A 24,862-nucleotide genomic window follows, 5' to 3' on the forward strand; every position below is an offset into this window, starting at 1 on the left:
TCACTGAATATCCCTTGGAGTCCAGTGAAATCAGTCATTGAGAAACAGAATCAGTATGGCAAAGCTATAAATCTGCCTAGAGCAGGACATCCAACAAAAACTGATTAATCATGCAAGAAGAAGACTAGTGAAGGAGGCCATCATGAGATCTATGAGAATTCTGATGGAGTTACAAGCTACAGTTGGTTAGATTGAAAAGGTTGTGCATATAAGAACCATTGCCCAGGAGCTTCATCAGTTGTAGCTTTATGGAATATTGGCAAAGAGAAAGTTAGTGTTAAAAAATGCACATAACATCCCAGTTGGAGTTTTCTAGAAGGCACATGAGAAACTCTGAAGTCAGCTGAAAGAATGTTCCATCAACAAGATGGACTGATGAGACCAAAATTGAGCTTTTTGGTCATTAGACTAAATGCCCTGTTTGACACTGCACATTATCAAAAACACACCATCTCCAGTGTGATGCATTACATTACACCATGCTGTGGATGTGCTTCTCGGCAGCAGGCCCTAGGAGGCTTGTGAGGGTAGAAGGCTAAATGAAAGTAGCAAAATATGGGGAAATCCTCATGTATTCTGCAGGAAGCTTACACCTTGAGAGAAGATATGTTGCCCAGCATGACAACGACTCCAAGCTATAGCCAAAGCTACCTAGGAATGATTTTAAAAACAACAATGTTAATGACCTACAGTGGTTGAAACAGAGTCCAGGGGCCTCATGTATAAATGGTGCGTACTCACACAAATGTTGCGTAAGAACTTTTCCACGTTCAAATCGCGATGTATAAAACCTACACTTGGCGTAAAGCCACGCACTTTTCCATGGTACCTCATGCCTTGTCGTACGCAAGTTCTCCGCTCAGTTTTGCAGACTGGCGGCACCCAGCGTCAAAGCAATGGTACTGTTCTTGTGTGATTACTCATTATTTTCATGACGCAGCTTTATAAATACACAGAAACTAACCGCATATTGTTTATTAGTGTAATGCATCTGATTGTAATTAACTCGTAACAATATAATGGTCCAGGGAACAACCATAGTATTCCAAATACCATAACTGCTTTAGCGTTGTTACTCTCACTTCTCCTTCTTCTTCTTCTTCTTCTTCTTTCAGCTCCTCCCGTTAGGAGTTGCCACAGCGGATCATCTTTTTCCATATTACTCTCACTGCAGCACTCAGAACATTTATATCACTGTATCTGAGTGTGAATCACAGCAGCAGCTGATCGGAAAGAGAATTATTGGTATACAGTTTCATGGACACGCTGTCTCAGCAACTGCAAAACGTTTTAAAGCATTTCCTGTACGGACCTCGCGGTTCAGAAACAGTTTAATCCCAAGAACTTTAAATGCACTTAATCTACAATCATCCCACTGTAAACTTGCACTATAGTTATAATATCGCACAACCTGAGCCACTTTATAAAGCGCGCATTTACATATGATGACGATATCATTTTTAAGGTGAAACGCAGCAAAATATGTTTGTTAAATTATACAGATAAAACTTTAACTTCATTTAAATAATCTATATTCTTCACTGGGAGTGTCGTGAAGGATAGAATAGTTAAACATGTACTACGAAGATATTTCAATGTTCTTTAAACGTTTTGAAGAATCGGCGCTAAGCTTACAGATGGCTTAATGTCTATTACAGAGCTGATTGTATGGCGATTGGTTACTTGGGGAAAGAAAAGCACTGACTGCAGTGACGGCTACGCCAATATATATTGAATATAAAACAGAAAGAGAAAATAACAACACAGCTAAAAACGCAGCGACAAATTTCGGCAAAAGTTAAATTCTTGTGTCATTAGCACGAGGCTGCTATGCAATGTCCGCAACGGACGTGGCCATCCACCGTGCATAAGCTACCTTACTGACATTGGCCGACGAAGGAGCCACCGATTCTTCCTCTGCCCAGTGCCACCACAAGCCCAGAGCCGCCCCTGAGTACTCCTGCAACAAATTGTTTCATCGAAGTGAAACACATGTTTAATAATGTGTTTTAACTCCTATGATCATGAAAATGATATCACGTATACATCTCAGTATTTTAGTTATTCAGAGAGCTGTAATATCACGAATGTAATGGATTCTGTGTCCAGTTGGAGGAAGAGAGCCGGTTTAAGAAGCAAGTAGTGATTCACACACATAGAGCACATACGAGTAGAAGATCAAATACAAAACAAAGCATTTAACGTGCTACTTTAATAACGATGCGATTTTAGAAACTGGTTAATTAAACAATTTTAAGATGAATTTTATGATGTTCTACTTTAATGACAAAATAAACTACATGATGAAAGTGGAAATGTCGAGATTGAAGTTGACATTTCGTGCTTTTTCCCCACCGTGTGCCTTTTTTCTCTGTACCCTAATAAGCTTTCATATGACACTCAGACAGTGGGCTTACAACTCTTCTTTTCACACCGACTTCTTTTTTATTTCCGACACTGTGCGATTTTGTTAATGTGAGCTTTCAAGTTTCTCCAACACGCTATGTCACTCGATCAACTTCATTTTGTTGATTATGCCACGGTTTATTTGAACAAATAGTATGTTTTTCCTTTGCCTCCACTTGGTATTCGCTGAAATTCTTATATTTTCCCCGTGCTTTTCCCATTGTCTTTTCACAGAAGGCTGCGCTTAAGGGCGATTTATATTGATTTGCATGTTCAAATAGGCGTAATTCTGGGAGGACTTGGGGCGTTACATAATGTGCGTGCACGAGCATTAGTTTTCACACTGATCGGGATTTATGTAGCGGAAGAACGTGGAAGTTGGAGTACGCACAGATTCCTGCATCTGGACTTTTCTGTGCGTAAGCACATTTCGGCTTTTGTGCTTACGCCATGTTATAGTGCGAGTTCTACGCACGGCGTTATACATGAGGCCCCAGATCTTAATTCAAATGAGAACTCGAAAAAGGCTGTTCACTCATGATTCCCGTAGAACCTGAGAGAGACTCAATGGTTTTGCAAAGACGAAGGGCAAAAAATTGCATAGTGAAGATACGTAAAGCTGGTCAAGAGACCTGTGCACAGAGACTCAAGGCTGTCATGGCTGGCAAAGGTGCATTGACGGAGAGGTGAATATTTACGATTTCAATTATTTATAGTTTTATATTTGAAATTAATTTAGATCATTCTTCAGGGATCGTTTTATTCACTTTGACAATAATGTCTGCATCTGTTGATGAATGTTAAAAATGTCAGATTAAACGCACTTTGATTCAATGTTGCATAACAATAAAATCTGAAAACTCCCACGGGATTTGAATACTTTTCATAGGAAATATATCTGTTCTTTACCCAAGGGTAAAATATGTGCTGTACTTATACAGCCAGTGCTCTGCAATTCTAAATAAAAAATATACTTGCAGACAAAACGTCTATATACTGTATATATATATATATATATATATATATATATATATATATATATATATATAAATTCCAACATTTATCTGTATGTCTGTCCAAGAGAACTACATAATGGATTTAAATCGAGTTTTTTTCTATAATTTGCTTGAACATTCCGGTTGATTTTGTGACTTCTCTCAGTGCGCTATGTATCATTGTTCACTTGTGGTACTGATTTATTTGTGCAAATCCGAGACAGAGGTTGCGGGGGAAGGGGAGGGGGGTGAGGCCCTCCTCACTCATGCTCCAGCCTGCGTTTCAGTCGGTCAATGCCTCACCACGTGTTGGAGCATACCTTGCCTCCGCTTAGCTAGCAATGCCTGTTTGTTCAACAGACAATTTCATCTACAGATTGTTCAGGAGTAACGTTTGACGTTTTTGAGAGAGAGATCAGAGCTATGTGTGTTTTAGTGGGTAGCTCCTTATTTCCAGAGATATCACAGCCACATGCTTTTCTCCCTACGGAGGGCACACTCTCCCGTCAGAGCTGAACACGATCAGATACAGTGCCAATATTTGAAATTGGACCGTACCTACCTTCCGCTTGGACAGAATTACATTTTTTTAATTGATTTTTACACTTTGTCCTGTTTCACTTCTACGTGGGTGGAGCCGTGGTTGATAGGTAGTATAAAATAAATTAAATTTAGACAACATCCATCCATCCACCCAATATCAGAGTTGAACCAGGTCAAAGTAATATAAGCTTCAGATTCAATGCAAGACACATTTTTTTACAGTATACCATTTTCAAATCATAACTGTCAGTTTACATCAATGTTCAATGACCATACAGTGGGATCTCCAAATACTTTATTCCAGGGTGTTATTTATAAAAGAGGCACTACAGACATAGACAAATATGTTGGAACCACTCCACTATTAATGAAGAACTGACAGTTGTCTCTGAAATAACTTGAAACTGACAAAAGTAACTGATACCCATCATTGTTTATTCTGTATTTTACAAAAAACAAATCAGAGTTTACATTAGAGTTTTGATTTAACAGAATATTTCAAGTAATACCTTAAATGAAAATGCCATTTACAAAAATGATGGGATCTTTATCCTTATGTTTTGTTGTACAACCTTACAGGCAATCACTGCAAACAAGTGAGTCCTGGAGCTCTTAATGAGATTTCTGCACAGGTCAGTTGGCCCACTCTTCCTAAGCAAACTACTCTAGGAGTGGCAGGTTTGATTTCATGTTTCAGTTCTTTCCATAGATGTTTGATATGATTCAATTCAGGAGTCATAGAAGGCCACAACAGAATAGTGTAATGTTTTGTTCCTGTCCATTCTTGGGAGCTTTTAGCTGTGTGTTTTCAGTTATCATCCTGTTGGTAGATCCATGATCTGCAACTGAGATGGAGCTTTTCTAACACTGGGCAGCGCATTTCATTTCAGAATGTCTTGATAGCCTTGAGATTTCACTGTTCTCTGCACAGACTGAAGGCATCCCATGCCAGACACAGCAAAGCAGCCCCAAAACATAGCCAAGCCTCCTCCATATTTCACAGTAGGTACTGTGTTCCTTTCTGTGAAAGTTTGACTATTTACTAACAGACTGAGTCTGATCTAATTGGAAAACAGGAATATAATTTACAGCAACTAATAGTATTATTCAGAAGCAAGAACTAAAGTTTCGGTATCATATTAAAGGGTTTTATTACCACAAAGAACTGTACATACATTTCATATATATATATATATATATATATATATATATATATATATATATATATATATATATATATATATATATATATATAGTGGGATGCAAAAGTTTGGGCAACCTTGTTAATAGTCATTATTTTCCTGTATAAATCGTTGGTTGTTACGATAAAAAATGTCAGTTGAATATATCATATAGGAGACACACACAGTGATATTTGAGAAGTGAAATGAAGTTTATTGGATTTACAGAAAGTGTGCAATAATTGTTCAAACAAAATCAGGCAGGTGCATAAATTTGGGCACCGTTGTCATTTTATTGATTCCAAAACTTTTAGAACTAATTATTGGAACTCAAATTGGCTTGGTAAGCTCAGTCACCCCTGACCTACATACACAGGTGAATCCTATAATGAGAAAGAGTATTTAAGGGGGTCAATTGTAAGTGTCCCTCCTCCTTTAATTTTCTCTGAAGAGTAGCAACATGGGGGTCACAAAACAACTCTCAAATGACCTGAAGACAAAGATTGTTCACCATCATGTTTTAGGGGAAGGATACAGAAAGCTGTCCCAGAGATTTAAGCTGTCTGTTTCCACAGTTAGGAACATATTGAGGAAATGGAAGACCACAGGCTCAGTTCAAGTTAAGGCTCGAAGTGGCAAACCAAGAAAGATTTCGGATAGACAGAAGCGACGAATAGTGAGAACAGTCAGAGTCAACCCACAGACCAGCACCAAAGACCTAAAACATCATCTTGCAGCAGATGGAGTCACTGTGCATCGTTCAACCATTCGGCGCACTTGACACAAGGAGATGCTGTATGCGAGAGTGATGCCAGAGGAAGCCTTTTCTCCGTCCACAGCACAAACAGAGCCGCTTGAGGTATGCTCAAGCACATTTGGACAAGCCAGCTTCATTTTGGAATAAGGTGCTGTGGACTGATGAAACTAAAATTGAGTTATTTGGGCATAAGGGGTGTTATGCATGGAGGAAAAAGAACACAGCATTCCAAGAAAAACACCTGCTACCTACAGTTCATTCATTCAGTTCATTACTTCTTTAACACCCTACTTCTCCGGTGCAAAGCGCAGGTATTTTGCTAGTATATATATATATATATACTCTACTAGACATAGAGTTAATGTGACATTCTCCCAGAAGCATTGTGACATTTTAACAAATTCCTGTCTGTTTTTTTTTGTTTGTTTTTTTCTTTCAAAGGTATGGTCTTTTTCCTGATGAATGGTGCAGACACTGATGGCCCTTGAGCTTGGAGTTCAGCTTGTATCTCTTTGGAAGCTTCCTTTGACTTTTTGTCTGCCATGCTCACAATCTTTCTGTCCATACTGGGGTCAATTTTTCTCTTGTGGTCATATCCAGGGAGGTTGCCTACAGTCCCATGGACCTTAAACTACTTAACATTTACAACTTGTTGTCAATGGAACATGAAGCTGCTTGGAGATGGTCTTATATCCTTTGCCTTTAAAAGGCCTGTCTCTAATGTTCTTTCTGATGTCCTGAGACAGCTCTCTCCTTTACTTTCTGTAGTTCATGTTCAGTGTGGAACACACACGATGATACCAAACAGCAGAGTGATGAGTTTTCTCCATTTAAATAGGCTAAATGACTGATTGCATGATTTGAGATGTGTGATACTAATTAAAGGAAACAGCTAGTTTGAAAAATCACTCTAATCCAATTATTTATGATCTATTCTAGGGGTATCAATAAATGTGTCCAGGGCATTTTCGAATATCTTTGTAGAATAAGCAATACTTGACCTCTTTTCACACTTGTTTTGCTTTACTCAATAACACATCAAAGGCATGCAGGTAAACATGGGACAATCACTTATCGTTTAATCACTTTTCAGGAGGCATATAGCACTTTCTAATGAGCTGTAAGGGTACCAACAAATGTGTCCACATCTGTAAGCTAGCTAGACTGAAAGTCATGCGTAAATCAATGAAACCACCACCAATAAGCTGTATTTGAGCTTATAAGGACTTGGATTTTTTATACTTTCTTTTTAAACACTCTTACCAAGCCAATGATTTGTGAAATGCATTTGGCTGTTAGGCCTGCAATTTATTTATTTATACAAATGTTATAGCTGTGAAGTCAAAGTTCTCCCAATGTAATATGTCTCCGTAGTTTAATTGTGTATCTTTCTAATTTGCTTTGCTGTGTCTTGGCTGTGTCTCCTACTAATTACAATATAACACGTTCTTAGAGTGCACATTCAAGTGGCCCATACTCTGAATCTAATGTCACATTTCCATGTCCTAATGTCAGGCCTTCCTTCTAATATCAATCTACGGCCCCAATTAAACATGACTATATACATTTAAAGAAAAACATTACTATGCATCAATTGGTTTCTGCATTGATTTCTTGCAGCGTTGAAGTACGTGCCAAGAAATTATATTGTGCCAATCTGAATTTTCTTTCTGCTTTTTAAAAGCTTTGATGGTAGAACTTTGTGATGTCTTTCTTTGTTTTTAGCATTAAGCCTTCACTTGACCTTCGGGGTTAAGACCATTAAAATAGTAAAAAGCAGTGTTTTCGAAATTAGAACAGATACCTGGACAGTATACAGCCAAGTACCTTAACTTTGTTCTTATTTACTTCATCATTCGAAGTGAACCCCCATATAAATAAAAGTAGCTATTGATCTCTATTCACATATTCTCTTTTGAAGTATAAAGCCCAACACTTTTCCTCCGTATTTATTGTATCAGTGCTCTGTTTAATGTTTCTCTTCTTATTGAAGACAAAGGACTATTTTTCACATTAAATGAGTATAAACAGAATGTTATAGATTTTTATCCTTTTGAAAATTCATTGACTGTTTCAGTCTCTTTAGAAGTTACAAGCAAAACCAGAACACCTGAAGGTGCAAAACCAGAACACCTGAAGGTAAAAACCCCAAATGGAAATAAACCACAATCCACAGAGACATTGCCCAGTCAGGGTTTCAATGTTGGGACTGCGAAGCTGTAAGTGTCACCACTGTGACACCCAGCTGCCTCACATTAAAGTTTCAGACGCATAAACAGGCATGTGAAAATTTAAGTGCCCCCTTTGTCACTTTTATGGTTTCACATACTCTATTAGAAGAAAACAATCATTTAGTCTTTACCCTTGTTCTAGATTAGATTGATCTAACAACAGTTGAGAAAACATAACATGTGGACAGTGACAATGCAAGGCTTTAAAAATGGTGGGGCAGGCTTCTTTAATGTACACTCCCTACACACGCAAATTAAAGAGATGTCCCATAGGAAAATGTTACTGCTCAAAGGCTAATCTTTGATGGCTCATGAGACTTTAAAGAGATTATCATTTAAGTTTCATCTAAGAATTAACTTTGTCACAGATATTTCTAATACAAATTCCTCAGAAAACATAGTTTTAGACAAAAATGAGACATGAGATACCACTTAGGTAAAAGGAGTCAAAATTGAAAATGTGGTTTGAAAAGCATGTTAGGTTTTGTGAGACCTCATTCTAGTCTTGTTTGAATCTCTTTCAGGACTTCACATATTTACTAATTATTGGACCATCTATCCATCCATTATCCAACCTGCTATATCCTAACTACAGGGTTAGGGGGATCTGCTGAAGCCAATCCCAGCCAACACAGAGTGCAAGGCAGGAAACAAAACCCAGGGAGGGTGCCAACCCACCGCAGACTTATTATTGGACTGATGCATTAATCAAAGGTGACTTACAGCATATGAGATACAATCAGTTACATTTCTTTTTTTTTCTCCAATTGAAGAACAGACAGATGTGACTTTCTCGTAGTCACATGGTGTCAGCAGTGGGATTTAAACCCACAACCCCAGGGTTTGAAGACCAAAGTCTGACAGTTCTAACAGAATGAGTCTGATATAATTGGAAAACAGAAATATAATTTACAGCAACTAATAGTATTATTCAGAAGCAAGAACAAAAGTTTCAGTATCATAATAAAGGGTTTTATTACCACAAAGAACTTTACATACATTTCACTATATATATATATATATATATATATATATATATATATATATATATATATATATATATTACTTTTATTTATTTCTTATCTCATTGTTGTCTAGTAGAACAACAACATTTATTTATATAGCACATTTTCATACAAACAGTAGCTCAAAGTGTTTTAAATAATAAAGAATACAAAAATAAAAGACACAATAAGAAAACAAAATAAATCAACATTAATTAACATCGAATAAAAGTAAGGTTCAATGGCCAGGGGGGACAGAAAAAACAAAAAAACTCCAGACGGCTGGAGAAAAAAAATAAAATCTGTAGGGATTCCAGACCATTAGACTGCCCAGTCCCCTCTGGGCATTCTACCTAACATAAATGAAACAGTCCTCTTTGGATTTAGGGTTCTCATGGAAGGACTTGATGATGATGGTCACGTAGACTTTTTTGCTTTTAATCCATCCATCATTGTTGGAGCATCACGATGCTTTGAGTAGGTGGAGGTGGCGCAGGCCATCACCACAAAGAAACCAGAAAAAGAAACAGAAGAAGAGAGTAGGGGTCAGTACGGATTTTAGAGCCACCATGAGTAGTTATTATGAGGAAATTGAACATATAGAGTATCAGGATTAAGTTAAATTGAAGTTATGAGAAGGCCATGTTAAAGTAATATGTTTTCAGCAGTTTTTTAAAGTGCTCCACTGTATTAGCCTGGCGAATTCCCATTGGAAGGCTATTCCAGATTTTAGGTGCATAGCAGCAGAATGCCGCCTCACCACTTCTTTTAAATTTTGTTCTTGGAATTCTAAGGAGACACTCATTTGAGGATCTGCGGTTACGATTTTGTATATAAGGTGTCAGACATTCCGATATATACGATGGGGCAAGATTATTTAAGGCTTTATAAACCATAAGCAGAATTTTAAAGTCAATCCTGAATGACACAGGTAACCAGTGTAGTGACATCAAAACTGGAGAAATGTGTTTGGATTTTCTTTTCCTAGTTAGGATTCTAGCAGCTGCATTCTGCACTCGTTGCAAGTGATTTATGTCTTTTTTGGGTAGTCCTGAGAGGAGTGCGTTACAGTAATCTAGTCGACTGAAAACAAAAGCGTGAACTCATTTCTCAGCATCTTTCAGTGATATAAGAGGTCTAACTTTACTTATGTTTCTTATGTGAAAAAATGCTGTCCTAGTAATCTGATTAATATGTGATTTAAAATTCAGATTACAGTCAACAATTACCCCTAAGATTTTTACCTCCGTCTTGACTTTTAATCCTAATGTATCCAGTTTATTTCTAATAGCCTCATTTTACCCATTATTGCTAATCACTAAGATTTCAGTTTTCTCTTTATTTAACTTGAGAAAGTTACTATTCATCCATTCAGAAATACCGGTCAGACATTGTGTTAGTGAATCAATAGAATCGGGGTCATCAGGTGCTATTGATAAGTACAGCTGTGTGTCATCAGCATAGCTGTGGTAGCTCACGTTGTGCCCTGAGATAATCTGACCTAACGGAAGCATGTAGATTGAGAAAAGCAGCGGACCCAGGATAGAGCCTTGTGGCACACCATATTGGATATCATGTGTCTTCGAGTTGTTATTCCCACAACTAACAAAAAATTTTCTCCCTGTCAGGTAGGATTCAAACCAATTTAAAATAGAAACCAAAAAGATATTAAGGAGATGTCTTTTTTGATTTTTGTTTCCTATGGGGTACAATATGACTGATAAAATTATTTGATTTTAGAACCTGCGTGGATTAGTGGAGTTGCTTTCCCTTACTGTCATGGCTGAAAGAGGATGCTATGTTAGTATTGCCAGAACTGGTAAATTGTGATAGGTTATTATAGTTTTCAGTGGCATCTTTCATGCTGTTTTCTGTGCTATTTGAGCACTTGCTTTCTTCGTCGGATGAGCCATCTCTCTTTGCCCTTCTTTGTGAATTGTCTCATTGCAGCTTTGAACAGTTGGCTTGAAGCAAATAGCTTTGTGAACAGAATCAAAGATGAACCAAAGACAGCTTTCTCTCGCTGTTTTGTGCACTCCAACACAACTGCCGTATGCTAATCAATTCTATTCTTGGCATTTCCGGCTTTGATCCCCACCTGCTAGGATTTAAAGGTATTGTTTTAAGTTTTTACTATTCTTGGCTGAGTTTTCTACTTCTGTTACTTTTCCTTTTTGTGTTCTTTTTAAATTTGTTAACAAATGCTTAAACTTATTAATAAGCTTCATTTTTGTAGTCTTTCAGTACCAGTGGTTTCGAAAATTTTAAGACTTTTTGATATTTATGAGCGTTAGTTATATTTAGGAATGCAGGAAGCTGTTTTTTTAGTTAGGTTTAGGCTGCCTGGAATGAGGCCAATCCAGAGGTCCCAGAGACTTTTCCCAGGTTAGGATTCAATCCTAGGACTGTGAGGCTTTAAGGCATGACTGTGCATCACCACTTTGCCATCCTACTGTCAAATTTAAAATTACAGACACATTAACAGCTGTGTGAAAATTTAAGCACAACTTAATTACTTTGACAGTTTTTCTTACTGTATTAGAACAAAACAGTCTATTTAGTCTTCATCCATGTTCTAACTTAGACTAATCTAACCTCAGCCTCAGGTGACAAAATATAGCAAAAGAACAGTGGTGGACCAAGGCTTTTAAGCAGAGAGGCAGGCTTCTTAATGCATGCTAACTATGCACACAAATTGCAGGGATGTAGCATATGACTGATAAGAACTGTTATAACATTGGAGAGAGTGTCTGATTGTAGAACCTGCGCAGATCAGTGGAGTTGCTTTACTGAACTGTCAAGCCTGAATGAGGGTGCTAACAAGTAGTATCAGCACTACTAAATTGTGATGGGTCACTGGGCACTGTTGTATTCATCATTTGCTGCATGTTTATCTCTCTCATTAGTGTAGTTTTCATTTACATCAGTTGTGCTGTTTTCTGTGTTATTTCTGCACTTGCTTTCTTCATCAGACAATCCATTTCCATTTGCTGTTTTTGGTGGGTTTTCTCATTGCAGCTTTGACCAGGTGTAGTTGTGATTTGGCTTGAAGGAAATAACTTTGTAAGCAGAATCAAAGTTGAACCAAAGACAAAGGCCTTCTCTCTATTTTATGTGCTCCAACACTCCTGCTGTATGGTAACCCATTCTCTTCTTGGATGTTCTGGCTTTGATCCACCCGCTAAGATTTGAAAATATTGTTCTTAGTTTTTGCTGTTCTTGAGTTTGTTTTTTCTTTGTTTTACCTTGCTTTTTGTGTTCTTTTTAAATTCTTTAATAAACTGTAAACAATTAAAAGCCTTTATTTTTGAAGCGTCTTATGATCTATGGTCTCAAAAAGATTGTCATTTTTTTAGGCCTTTACAGGCAAGACACGTGCCTTTTTTTTGGGGTAAGGCTGCCTAGAGTGAGGTCAATTCAGAGGTCCCATACCTGAAAATAGAGCAGGTCTGTCTTTGTGTGTTTTTTGACAGCAGGTACCAATGTTTAGAGATTTTTTTTCTTCTCAAGACCATAAAACACACTTGCTGGTTACAACAACATTTATTTAGATAGCACATTTTCATACAAACAATGTAGCTCAAAGTGCTTTACATGATGAAGAAAGAGAAAAAAGACAAAATAAATAATTAAAATTAGGGAACACTAATTAATATAGAATAAATGTAAGGTCCAATGGCCAGGGAGGACAGAAAAAAAAAACTCCAGATGGCTGGAGAAAAAAAATAAAATCTGCAAGGGTTCAGAAGTCACAAGACCGCCCAGGCCCCTCTAGGCATTCTACCTAACATAAATGACCTCAATCAGTCCTGATTGTATTCAGGGTTCTCATGAAAGAATTTGATGATGATGGTCATCTGGACTTCTGGCCTTTAATCTATCAATGTAAGGGCATCACGGTGCTTTGATTAGGTGGTGGTAGTGCAGATCGCCACCTCAGAAAACCGGAAAAAGAACAGAAGAGAAAGTAGGGGTTAGTACGGATTTTGGAGCCACCATGATTAATAATGATAATTAATTGAATATACAGATCATCAGGATTTAACTAAGATGAAGCTATGAGAAAGTCATGTTAAAGTACCTGTTACCTGAGATTGTAGATAAAACATTAACTTAATCAATATGGATCCTTATTCATTTGGAGGATCCATGATTTATGACTGAGACAGAGCTTTCTGACACTGGAAAGTACTTTGAATACTATTTTTGACCTTACATACAGTACCTATAAAAATATGCACCCTTCCAACCTTCTGAGGAGAGTTTTCACATTTATTGTTATACAACATTGAAAAAGGTGTATATAATTTGACTGTTTTGACACTGATAAACAGGAAAAATACTTTATGTAAAATGAATCTATATCTCTGCAAAGTTGTCTAAATTAATTACAAATATAAAACATGACATTTTTTATAAGCACTGCTGCTTAACTTCGTTTTTTGCGACTTCAATATTTTTTATAACATTAGGATTTTGGTGAAAAGTAGGACTGAGTTGGGGCTTCAGCTGTAGCTTGAGCATTCCCTGGTCCCTTCATTCTTGCCTATTTCATCTGGCCTAACAAGAGCAATGTAAGCACTATACTATAGGCTACATCTCCTCAGTGTAAACCTGATAATGTAATAAATGCAATTTTATTATACTTTTATTTTTGTTTTACTGTACATTGATGTGGTACTTCACTTTAGTACAATTGATTACTGAAGACAGTTACCGTTACTGCCAGCACAAAAAATCAATAGAGAATTAATTGCTCTAAAGTGTCCAATTTATGGTCAACATCAGATACAGTGGATTCAGAAAACATTCAGACCCCTTCACTTTCTGCATACTGTGTAATATTGTAGATTTAATTTTAAATGGATACGTTTGCAATTTTTGTCCATCAATCTGCACTCAATAAGATAAAGAGAAAAATGCTTCCAGAATGGTTTGAAAATGTATTAAGAATCAAAATCTGAAATTTAGGATATAGACCCTTAGCTCTGTCCCTGCAAATTGTGGTCAGATGCGTCTTGTTTGCTGTAATTATCCTTGAGACCTGTCTGGAACTTAATTGGAGTACATCTGTGGTAAACTGAATTGATTAGACATCATTTAGAAAGACACATGCCTTGATGTCAGAACAAAAACCAAGACATGAAGTCCAAGAGACTCTCTGTAGACTTCAGCAATCAAATTGTGGTGAGGCATAGATCAGGGCAAGGGGATAAAACCCTTTTTAAAGTTTTTAATGTGCCCAGGAGCATAGTGACCTCAATAATTGTGAAACAGAAGAGATGTTTAGAACCATCAGGACTCCTTCTAGAGTTGGTCATTTAGTCAAACAGAGTAACCAAGCAAGAAAGGCCCTTGTCAGGCGGTTAACCAAGAATCCAATGGTCACTCTAACAGAGCTTCAGAAGTTCTCTCCTGGGGGTATTTTACGTACGTCGCTTAAATCATCCGAGATCAGATGCCTCATCTTGGATGAGTTAATGCCTGTGATAAGTCGGTTTTTCAAACGCAGCCATGTAGTAGATTAGTCTAGCTGGATCTAATCATCTGAGATGAATGTGTGCGCCCACGCTGATTGAAAAGCCTATATATATTGAGTCTAGAAAATATGATCAGCAAGTCTTTGATAGGCTGCAACAAAATGTCGAAAGAACGAGTGCATTTTTTTCACACAAGCGGAGCAGGACCTTTTACTTGAAGGATATGAAGAATTTCAAGATTTAATATGCACAAGGGGTAACACTGCAAAAGCAGCCCAAACCAGAAAAGATGGCTGGCAAAAAGTGGCCGACAAATTAAACGTGTAAGTAGTGTGCATTGTACTTACTGAATGCAGCGTTTCATTTCGTATGTGTCAGATTAATTATTATTATATGTCATAATTCCAGATCAAACATGTGCACAAGGAGAACATGGGAGCAGGTTAAAGTGAAGTACAAGAATATACTTCAAACTGGTTAATATTGGTATATAACTATTTAAAGAATTGTTGACATAAACAATCATATATAGTATAAAAATCATATATTTTAAAGCTAATATGGCAGACAAGCAAAAAACAGGTGGAGGTCCAAACGGTCCAGACCTAACTCCTGCAGAAGAGTTGGCTCTCCAGCAAAATGCCCATCGTCTGGTTTCTGAGGGCATTCCAGGGGGAAGCTCCTCCTCAGAACCAGTGGCAGGATGCAGTGGTCACTTCATTTCAGGTAAGGGATGGCCATTGCTTATATTTGTCCACAATGTGTGCCATAGGTATGTTCCATATAGCACTCTTTTTTTTGTTGGGTCAGCTGTAGGGAATGTCATATCCCTAGATATTGTGACTGACCAATGAGATATTGACTAAGGTCAAATATTTGATGAAGACACTTGTCTGATTATTCATCAGGAGGAGAGGTACATTTTCCAAATAATGTTTTATCAAACTCCACTCTAATCAGTCCCATGTGCCCCAATCACATTTGGAAATCCTGGGTAATGAGAATGTTGGGCTGATTGTGAGATTCTTTATGGAACTGTGGGTGTTTTTGCCTGTGTATTACCTACCTGCAATGGCATGAAATGCCTCTTTTATTGTCTGCATATGCAGGTTTTCAGGAAACACTATGAAAACCGAAGGAAATATTTCAGAGCCAAAGAGACTTTACGAATTGCCTGGCAAACTGCACTTGTAGATAGATTTTCTGCATCGCCTACAGTATATAAAAAAGTGCTGCTTGCAAAAAACCTCAAAGCAGTGCATACTGTCTGTGTGGCTGTGACAGCCCGACTTCGCCTAGTTTCACTTCGAATATAAGTTGCTAATAAATCTTTGAGGTACAATATTCCCACTCGGCTAAAGCGGTGTCTTTTGAAAAGAGTTTCCTCCAGGAGCAATAAAGGATCTTGCCGATCGTGTAAAACCCTCTCTATATGAAATTCTCTTCTTATAATTCGCGCACCGATATCAATTGGTTGCTCATTCATAAACAGTGAAGCCATGACTGAATGAATTCCATGCACGGAAACTGATTAAGTGTGTGAGCTAATCATTGTTTACATAAAATAAACGTGCTCTGAGCAGGTTTGAGGATTTGGATGTGCTGTTATGACAACACATCCAGCAAGAGTTTCCAAAAACGAACAGATCCGGCATCATGCCAAATTGTCAACAATTACATCCGGCTAAACGAGTAATCCATGTACGAAAAATACTCCCCTGAAATTGGAGAATCTGTTGGAAGGACCATCATCTCAGCATCACTTCATTAATCAGGCATTTATGCTAGAGTGTCTAGACAAAAAATATTCATGAATTAAAGGCATACAACAGTTTAAAAGACTTTGACATCATGACAAAAAAAGATTCTCTGGTCTGATGAGACAAAAATTGAAAATTTTAGGCAGAACCTCAAGCACTATGTCTGATGAAAAACCAGGGGCCTCATGTATAACTCCCTGAATAGAATTCACACTAAAACATGGCGTAATGAAAAAAAGATGTGTGCATGCACAAAAAATCCAGATGCATAAAACTGTGCGTACCCCAAGTTCCATGCACTTCCCCTTTACAAATCCCAATGAGCGTGAATTTTAACGCATGTGCATGTGCCTACAGCCCCATCCTGACTCCTCCCAGAATTTTGCATATTTTAATATGTAAATCAATAGAAATATCACCTTCTGTTCTGTGTTTTTTTAAAAGGCAATGGCAAAATCACATGGAAAAAAGAAAAATTTCATAAAATGTGAAGTGGTGCAAGGAAAAATGTACTATTCGTTGGCTTAAGCATTGGTGTAAGCAAGAAAAGGATGTTATAGAGTGATACAGCATGGCAGAGACACTTGAACGTTCAAGTTCAGACGGTTGCACAGTTCCTGAAATAAAGAAGTAGTCAGATATCAGAGTTGACATGAAAAAGCGCCCACTGCCTGTTTATTCTGTTTCAGAAAATATTACAAATGCTGACCTGCATGCCAATAACACAAATCCATGTGGTGATGGTGCTATTGTGCCCAGCACATCGTCAGACGCTGGTTGCACTCACACTTCTGCCTTGGAAATTGGTGGGCGACCATCTGGCGTTGGGCTGATGGATGCTGTTCTGGAGTCACAAAATGCAATGGTGGATGGTGTAAGAGATGTGGCCAATCAGCTAAGGAATATATGGGCTGTACTATGTGATGCTGACCACAATTTAAATGAACTGGTTCAAAAATAAATGCTGCATCTGATTACCTGTTTTTACATTCTGCTAATTACACTCAAACAAAGCTGAAACACTGTCTGATTTGGCTGATCATTTAGTGGGTCAGGGTTAGGATCATCATTCTGTATGTGCAAGCCACAATACCCTTTCCGTGGACGGTAGAGCAGCAGACTCTCTTACCTTTAAACGAACGGCTTGTCTTTTGCCGCACTAGTTAGAAAAAGCATCCGTGACAGTATGAAGCTGCTGTTTTTATAGGTTCTCCAGCTATATATGATGTAATGCCAGCTCATTCTTTTGGTGATTCATCCCTCACTAATTTAACTTGTCCAGCATCGTTGCAATAGCAATGTGCCTGCAGCTGACCACTCTGATTACATTTGGAAAACCGGACATTGCTACAAATTGTGGTTTGATGTTTTGCAGTTCAACCATGGTGTAAAGAAATCTTATACTGTATATCTGGATGACAAGCAGATAATACCATCCTATACAGCTGGAATGGCCGACTCAATGATGTTTGTGAAATACAATACAATACAATTTATTTTTGTATAGCCCAAAATCACACAAGAAGTGACACAATGGGCTTTAACAGGCCCTGCCTCTTGGCAGCCCCCCAGCCTTGAGTCTCTAAGAAAATAAGGAAAAATTTACAAAAAAAAACCCTAGTAGTTCAAATAGAGACCCCTTTCCAGGTAGGTTGGGTGTGCAGTGGGTGTCAATTCCTGAACAGTCAGCAAGTTCACATTGAAAAGCTCCTGTGGCTAAAAACCCAAGAGTGGACAGAACTTGCAAAGGTGCAGGTAGAGCACAATTCCTCAAAGTGTGCCTTTGTAAAGCCGGCGCCCATTCAGCACATGCCTCCAAGTGGATAGCTCTTGGAAATTGAAATTGACTTAAAAGCCACTCATCATCATCTATAAATATGCATTCTCTTCTAATTCTTCCATTCGCAATGTCTTCTAACAACACTAAAGCAGCCATAGTAGTTGGAATAGTTTGGCCATTCTATGCAACATCATATTGTTACAGAATGATTACAATCAAGTGAATTAAAATTGTAAACTATATGCAGTTAACTTCGGTGTATTTGATAAATCCTGTGTCATTAATGTGAATATGAAAAAGAAAGGTAAATGACACAGAAACAGTAGCACTGCTTTGACACTGGGTGCCGCCAGTTTGCAAAACTGAGCAGAAACGTGCATACAGAATGTAAGGGGGTACAGTGAAAATGTGCACGGCTTTACAGCAAGTTTAGTTTTTACACATCTCAAAGTGTGCGAAGAAACAAACGTACACAACATTTTTGTGCGTATGCACCATTTATACATGAGACCCCAGGTGCTGTTTATCAATGAAGCACAGTGGTGGCAGCATCATGCTGTGTCATTGCATCCCAGCAGCAGGGACTGGGAGACTGGTCCGAAATGAGGGAAGGATGAATGCAGCAGAGAGGGCCTTGAAGAAAACCTGCTCCAGAGTGCATGCGATCTCAGACTGGGGTGTCATTTCACCTTACAACACAGCAAAGACTGAAAATATACAGCCAAACAATGCTGGAGTAGCTTCAACACAAGTCTCCGACTGTCCTTTGGTGTCCAGCCAAAGCCCAGACTTAAATCCCATGGGATATCAATGGAAACACCTGATGTGGGCAGTTTACAGACACCTCCCCTTTAGTCTAATGGAGTTTGACAGACTCTGCCAGGAATAATGAGATAAACTGCCCAAATCCAGGTATACAAAGCTTATGAAGAGTTACTAATGAAGAGTCAAAGCTGTCAATGTTGTCAAAGGGGTATTTGCAAAACACTGAATTAAAAGCTTAAATACTTATACAAATGAGTGATTTCAGTTTTTGATTAACAAATTTACAAGACCAGTTTTCACTTTGTCTTAATGGACAGAAGTGAATGCACTTAAAATTAAATCTACAACACAATTGTATGGGTATGAAACTCCGGGCCAGGAGGGCCGCAGTGGCTGCAGGTTTTCATTCTAACAATTGACCAATTTTCATTGCTAACTAACTTATTTTGCCTTTATTTTGTTTTTAAGGATTAAGTTCTCTCAATTGATTCTTTTCTTCATTAAATAGCAGCCAAACAGAATTGAGACGTGAAAAGAGCCCACAAATGACCAGCTAAACTGGGGCTTCAAACTCCAACCAATTTTACTCCAACCACTTCCTTAATGAGAAGCCATTGCGGCCCACCAGGACCAGAGTTGGACATCCCTGCAATACAGCATACTGAAAGTGAAGTGGTAGTTTTAATAGTTAAACTTTTGATGTTTTTCAGCATCAACAGACTTTTATGATTTGTTTATTTTTGCTGTAAACTTTACAGTCACCACATCTTATATTTGTACCAAACTCAAATATAAAATATGAAAAAGGTATTGCATTTAATAATCTAATTACAGGTTCAATGAGGTACCACCAGAGGCCTATTACTATTAAATAGGATCTTCACCTAATGCAGTCCTTCTCAACCACAAATAGAATATTTGCCCATTTCCTGCTGCCTGAGGATGAGGATCCTTGACATGAATGGATGTGATATAATAAAAAAGGCCTACAGTGGCTTTCAGTCCTGGCTTTTTTTTAATATTAGATGTGGCATTTTTAATGTAAAGAAGGAACTGATCAAGTCACAAACACATGCTTTTCTTTGCCAAAGTTGAACAGAAAGATATAGTTACGGCAAGGAGCATGGGCTGCACGGCAGCATTGTCATTGATAATCATTTTACTTATTTCATGTTTGCATACTTTTATTTCAGTTAAGAACTTCAGTACTGATAAAACCCCCATTTGTCTTTCCTTTAAAAATAAAGTGTAATGAAATAGAAATCTACCTTTGTTTTAAAATTGAGATAAATGGCCTGCTTGTATCGTCAAGACCATATTAGGCATATTAGGCACTTAGAGCATATTAGGCACTTAGGCATTTTATAAATAATAATTTATTAAATTATTTTTTAAAAGAGAATTCATTGGTTTAAAGCACTTAAGTATTGCTGAGATCAAAGCAGCAATGAAATTAATTCAGTCAGATACAGTAGTGTTGAGTATAAAGTTGTGGCATACAGCATGACACATAACTGAAGGAGGATAAAGCAAACTGGAACAAAGCATTACTGCAAAGAATTGAAAATGCCGACTTTGAACAAAATCTTGTAATATTTTACCTGAGGTTACCTAAGGATGGAATTCATGCTGTGCTAGAACTTACTATAACGTAGATGGGTTTGAGCCGTTTGAGTAATTTACAAATGGTACATGAAGGTCAGCTCAACTGTGTTTCAACAAGTTCCCACATGCTGAGAGTGAGAATGATCTTGTTCTAACCAAACTGAAAGATGGATGAAAATACTAAAGTGTTTGAAGATGGTTGAGAGTTGTCAGAAACTATATACGGTGAGGAAAGAGACACCAAACATTAAAGCTAAAAATGACAACTAATATAGCACTATTTAACTTTGGTTTTATTGTGTGAAAACAACTTACCTCCGAGTCATTTTTTCCATTGTATGATATGAAGAGATTGTTAATAAAATACAAGTGTAAGAGGGATTTATTTTTAAAATGACTTATGTTTAGCATTTAGCTAATGAGATCTAAAACAAACATAACAGGACATATTCAGAATTCAAGCAATATTTAACTTTTGTAGGGGGACCAGGCCAGCTTAGTCCGATTTAGAGTCATGGATGCTGAAGCTTTTTCTAGCATTACGAAGTGCGAGGCAAGAAATAGCCCCTACAAGGTTGCAAGCTGATTATTGGGATTCCTTCCACTCTTGCACAGAGACCGTTTGTAAACACTGATTAACTCAAGATGCAAATTCTCTTAGGAATGTGGGAGGAAAATATGGAGAAATACATGCACGCACACACACGTTGAGGCCATTTGTAAACGTGAGCAATGTTCTGTCTCATTTTTTTTTTCTTCTTTTAATCATGTCACCAAAACCAAACTTACCAATCAGACCAAATCAAATTGCTCAGAGGGAATGGACACACATGCGTACAACAACCAGCACTCGATTTAAACTCGTCATATTGGATCCATGAAGCAGGATCACTAGCCACTGTGCCACCTCTTAGGGGCCATATACAATCATGCTCCAATTTACATCTGACTGATTTGAGCCCAAATGTACTTGTGGCAATGCTCCCTCTAACTTTTACTTTTTACTGATGAGCAGGAGTGAAAAATAGATGAGCTGGGACTTTTAAGACCAATTTCCTCAGTTCCACAAGTCTACAGAAGCATCCCCCTGTGAAGTATTGATCTATTACTGCGAAACACCAAGGATTGACCAACAAGTTTTCCCTGTGATGTAATGAACTCCACGAAGCACCAACATATGAATGATGAGCATTGGGGGTGGGGGGGGGGTTTCCTTATGAAGTACCAATTGATTTCCATGAGTACCGACACATAAACAATGAGCGGTTACCCCATTGGAGTTGCAGGAGCACAGCTTGGCAGAATTCCAAACTGCTTCATGGTGACTAGCATGGCAACAGCTGTGCTGCAGTTCAGAAGTGCTGTTCACTACCCTGAAAAAAAGGCTTTTGAGACTCAAATATCTGTTTGCACTGCTTCTTTGTGGTGCATGCACTCAAGGAAAAGCCAAAGAAGGACTAAGAGAAAGGTTTGAGTCAAAACAAATTTGGTGTGAAAACCGCAGTGTCAAGAAAGAAAGAGATATTAGCAACTATAGCCATCAGTCAAACAGGTGGTGGCCAATGTCTTTATTAAATATCCACCTTAATTAAAAATAGTTTCATGTCATTAAATGAATCCTTCAGTTTTTAAGCATTAAACTATGGCAGTGAAAAGGAGTTTGACCAAAGTACAAAACATAATTAACCCTTTGGAGCTTCACCATAAGCTTCAAAGTCAAAACCGAGAAAGGTCTTGAAAGTATATTACAAACATGTTCTTGCCTATGTTAGGGTAATCTTAGTTGAAAAATCAAAGCAAAAGTTTTGCTTTTATTCGCAAACTCAGATACACAGTAAATTTATGGTGCTGACATTCTTGCTATGAGTAGGCAACTCAAATATAGTGAAAAAGAATTAAAGGTTTTGAAAGGACACACAAACCAGACCAGGGCCTTAAATGCCTTATCTAGCTATAAATCGCACCCAAGGCAGCCTGATCCCAACTCCATATCTTTGGAATGCAAAGACTCAAAATGGGGAACTGGCTTATCAAGTTCAAAAATAAGTTCATAAAATGCCATTCAAGAGACAGGATAAATTGTTAAACCTCTGGCTTGAAAGAAAAATCCAATTATTTTTTTTCATAAAATAAAGAATTTATGTAAATAACAAAAAGAAGCATACAAATAAATCAAAACTGGAAAAAGGGGAAAAAGAATAGGCAAAAGGCAACTGAAGGCTAACAATTCCAAATTTAAATATTAAAACATTGGGAGGTTTAAACCACTGTCAGGGTTTCAGGAAGAGAACCAATTAAACTGAACAAAAGATGTGATACTGAGAGAAAATAAAAAGATTGCATTTTGGTTATCAGTTCAGGAGCTCAGTAGCACAAGGTAACTCAAGCTTAATAATTAATTTGTACATTGTAAAGACTGCTGTCACAGAGGTGACAGACACACACACAGATCACTGCAGTTACTTGGCTGCACGTTTGTGAAGCGCTTCTGTCTAAAATGATGTTTATCTGTCATTCTGATTATTGCAGTAAATCACTATATGGCATAACACCAGCAAACAGTGTTTCGATAATCATTGTGGGGTATGGACATACTACATGTTAAAATGCCACAGCTATTTTCTAGCATAGGATGTTTGCATCTCCAATGTTAACCTATTTTAATTACTAATTTAGGCATGATGTTAGAAGGTGGATGCTGTGCAGCCTTCTCCATGCTTTACTGGTGCCAATAGATGAATTTGTTGAATTGGATGTTTTGAGTACTGAAATCTGCCTCTCCTGTGGCTCTTCATTATTGGCTCTCTTAACATCAGTCCTTTTGACAGGGTGTGACAGATTGTTTACTTCAAATACATATTTTGTTGTTCATATTTTCATGAATGTAGCATATATCAACTTCAACACTATCGTAGTTACTGAACAACAGAGAGCCCACACAGTTCCTGCAATGATGTATAGTTAACGTGGGCTTCTCATCAAGTGATGTCAATGTATATTCTAATGTTACAGAAAGGATTCTTCCGTGCAACAGGTTAGGTTTATTTATGTTTAATAGGGTTCTTTTAGGAGACTTTTCAACCATAGATGGCTTATCATAATCAGATCCCTGCTGCCTATCAGACCAAGGTAATGAAATCACCTCCACTCTTTGCAGGTTAAAAATCGCCACCCCTACTTTGAGTGCTGTTTTCATGAGCCATTGGATTAGACACTCAGTGACCTAATTGTTTCTATCCAGTTTTAAGCAAAATTCGCTTATGGTTGTCTCCAGACGTATATACAGTATATATTATATGCCTGGTTTCAGAGAGACTAGGCAACCCAATATAGTTCTTCAAATTCTTCAAATTTAAAATGAAAGATTTTGTTTTGATAATGAAGATCTAGTGTAAATTGCATTCCAGCTCCTGCTGACATTCAGTCCTCTCACTGCTCCCAACCTGATGGCAATTACTGCAATACGAGTAAACCATCAGTTGCGCAGGTATTATAAACAGCACTTGAAAAGCTGTCATCCAAGCACCTTACTTCAAAAACCATACTCAGTAGGTACTTCCTTAATCTGGAAGACTTTCTCAGCTCTCTGATCTTCCAGTGTTTCACTCAAGTTAAAATACAGTACATATTTAGTTGGAATACTTGTTCATGTATTAGTTTAACCCCCACCCTCCTTTTTAATTATGCATGGAAGGCATAAATGAATCTTGGCTTTTTTCATAATATTGCATCATTAAAAAGCCCTTTTGCTTGGCTCGGGGCCTTAAAATTAATGTATTCTGATTTCAATTAATTTTTAAAAAATTTCTTAATTAACTTTCCTTGTAATTACTCCTTCCTCATTACTCGATTAGTGTTCTCTTCAAAAGGGGAGACATAAATAGCTCAGTATTATTTTTTTTTATTTGTTTTCAATACCACTGACTAATGGATGTTCTGGTCGGATTCATTTTTCTAATATTCAGACTGAAAAGATAAATTGCTACAATTTCACCATAGATCATTTTTATTTTTTCTATTTTCTTTCCCCTTGTTTTTTTTTTTATTATCTTTTTTTTTTACAATATACATGAATGACTTCTGTGGAGCTGAAATTGCCACAGCATGGTAAATTCTTTCAAAATTCATTCATCACAAGGAGGGGTTTCCAGCTGAAATGCAGCATTTCTGTCAGTGTCAGGTGGTTGATTGTTCTTTTTCTAGTATTTAGCTGTCAAGTCTTTTTTTAAAATAATGTTTCCTCTTCATTCCTTTTCAGTGCAACAACTTATTTTAATATGAAATAGAATGGTCAAATGTATTTTTCTCAATTTATCATCTAAATTTGTTTGTACTCTTCTTGAAGTTTACTATAT

Source organism: Polypterus senegalus, chromosome 9 (genome assembly GCF_016835505.1).
Source record: "Polypterus senegalus isolate Bchr_013 chromosome 9, ASM1683550v1, whole genome shotgun sequence".
NCBI classification, from domain to species: domain Eukaryota; kingdom Metazoa; phylum Chordata; class Cladistia; order Polypteriformes; family Polypteridae; genus Polypterus; species Polypterus senegalus.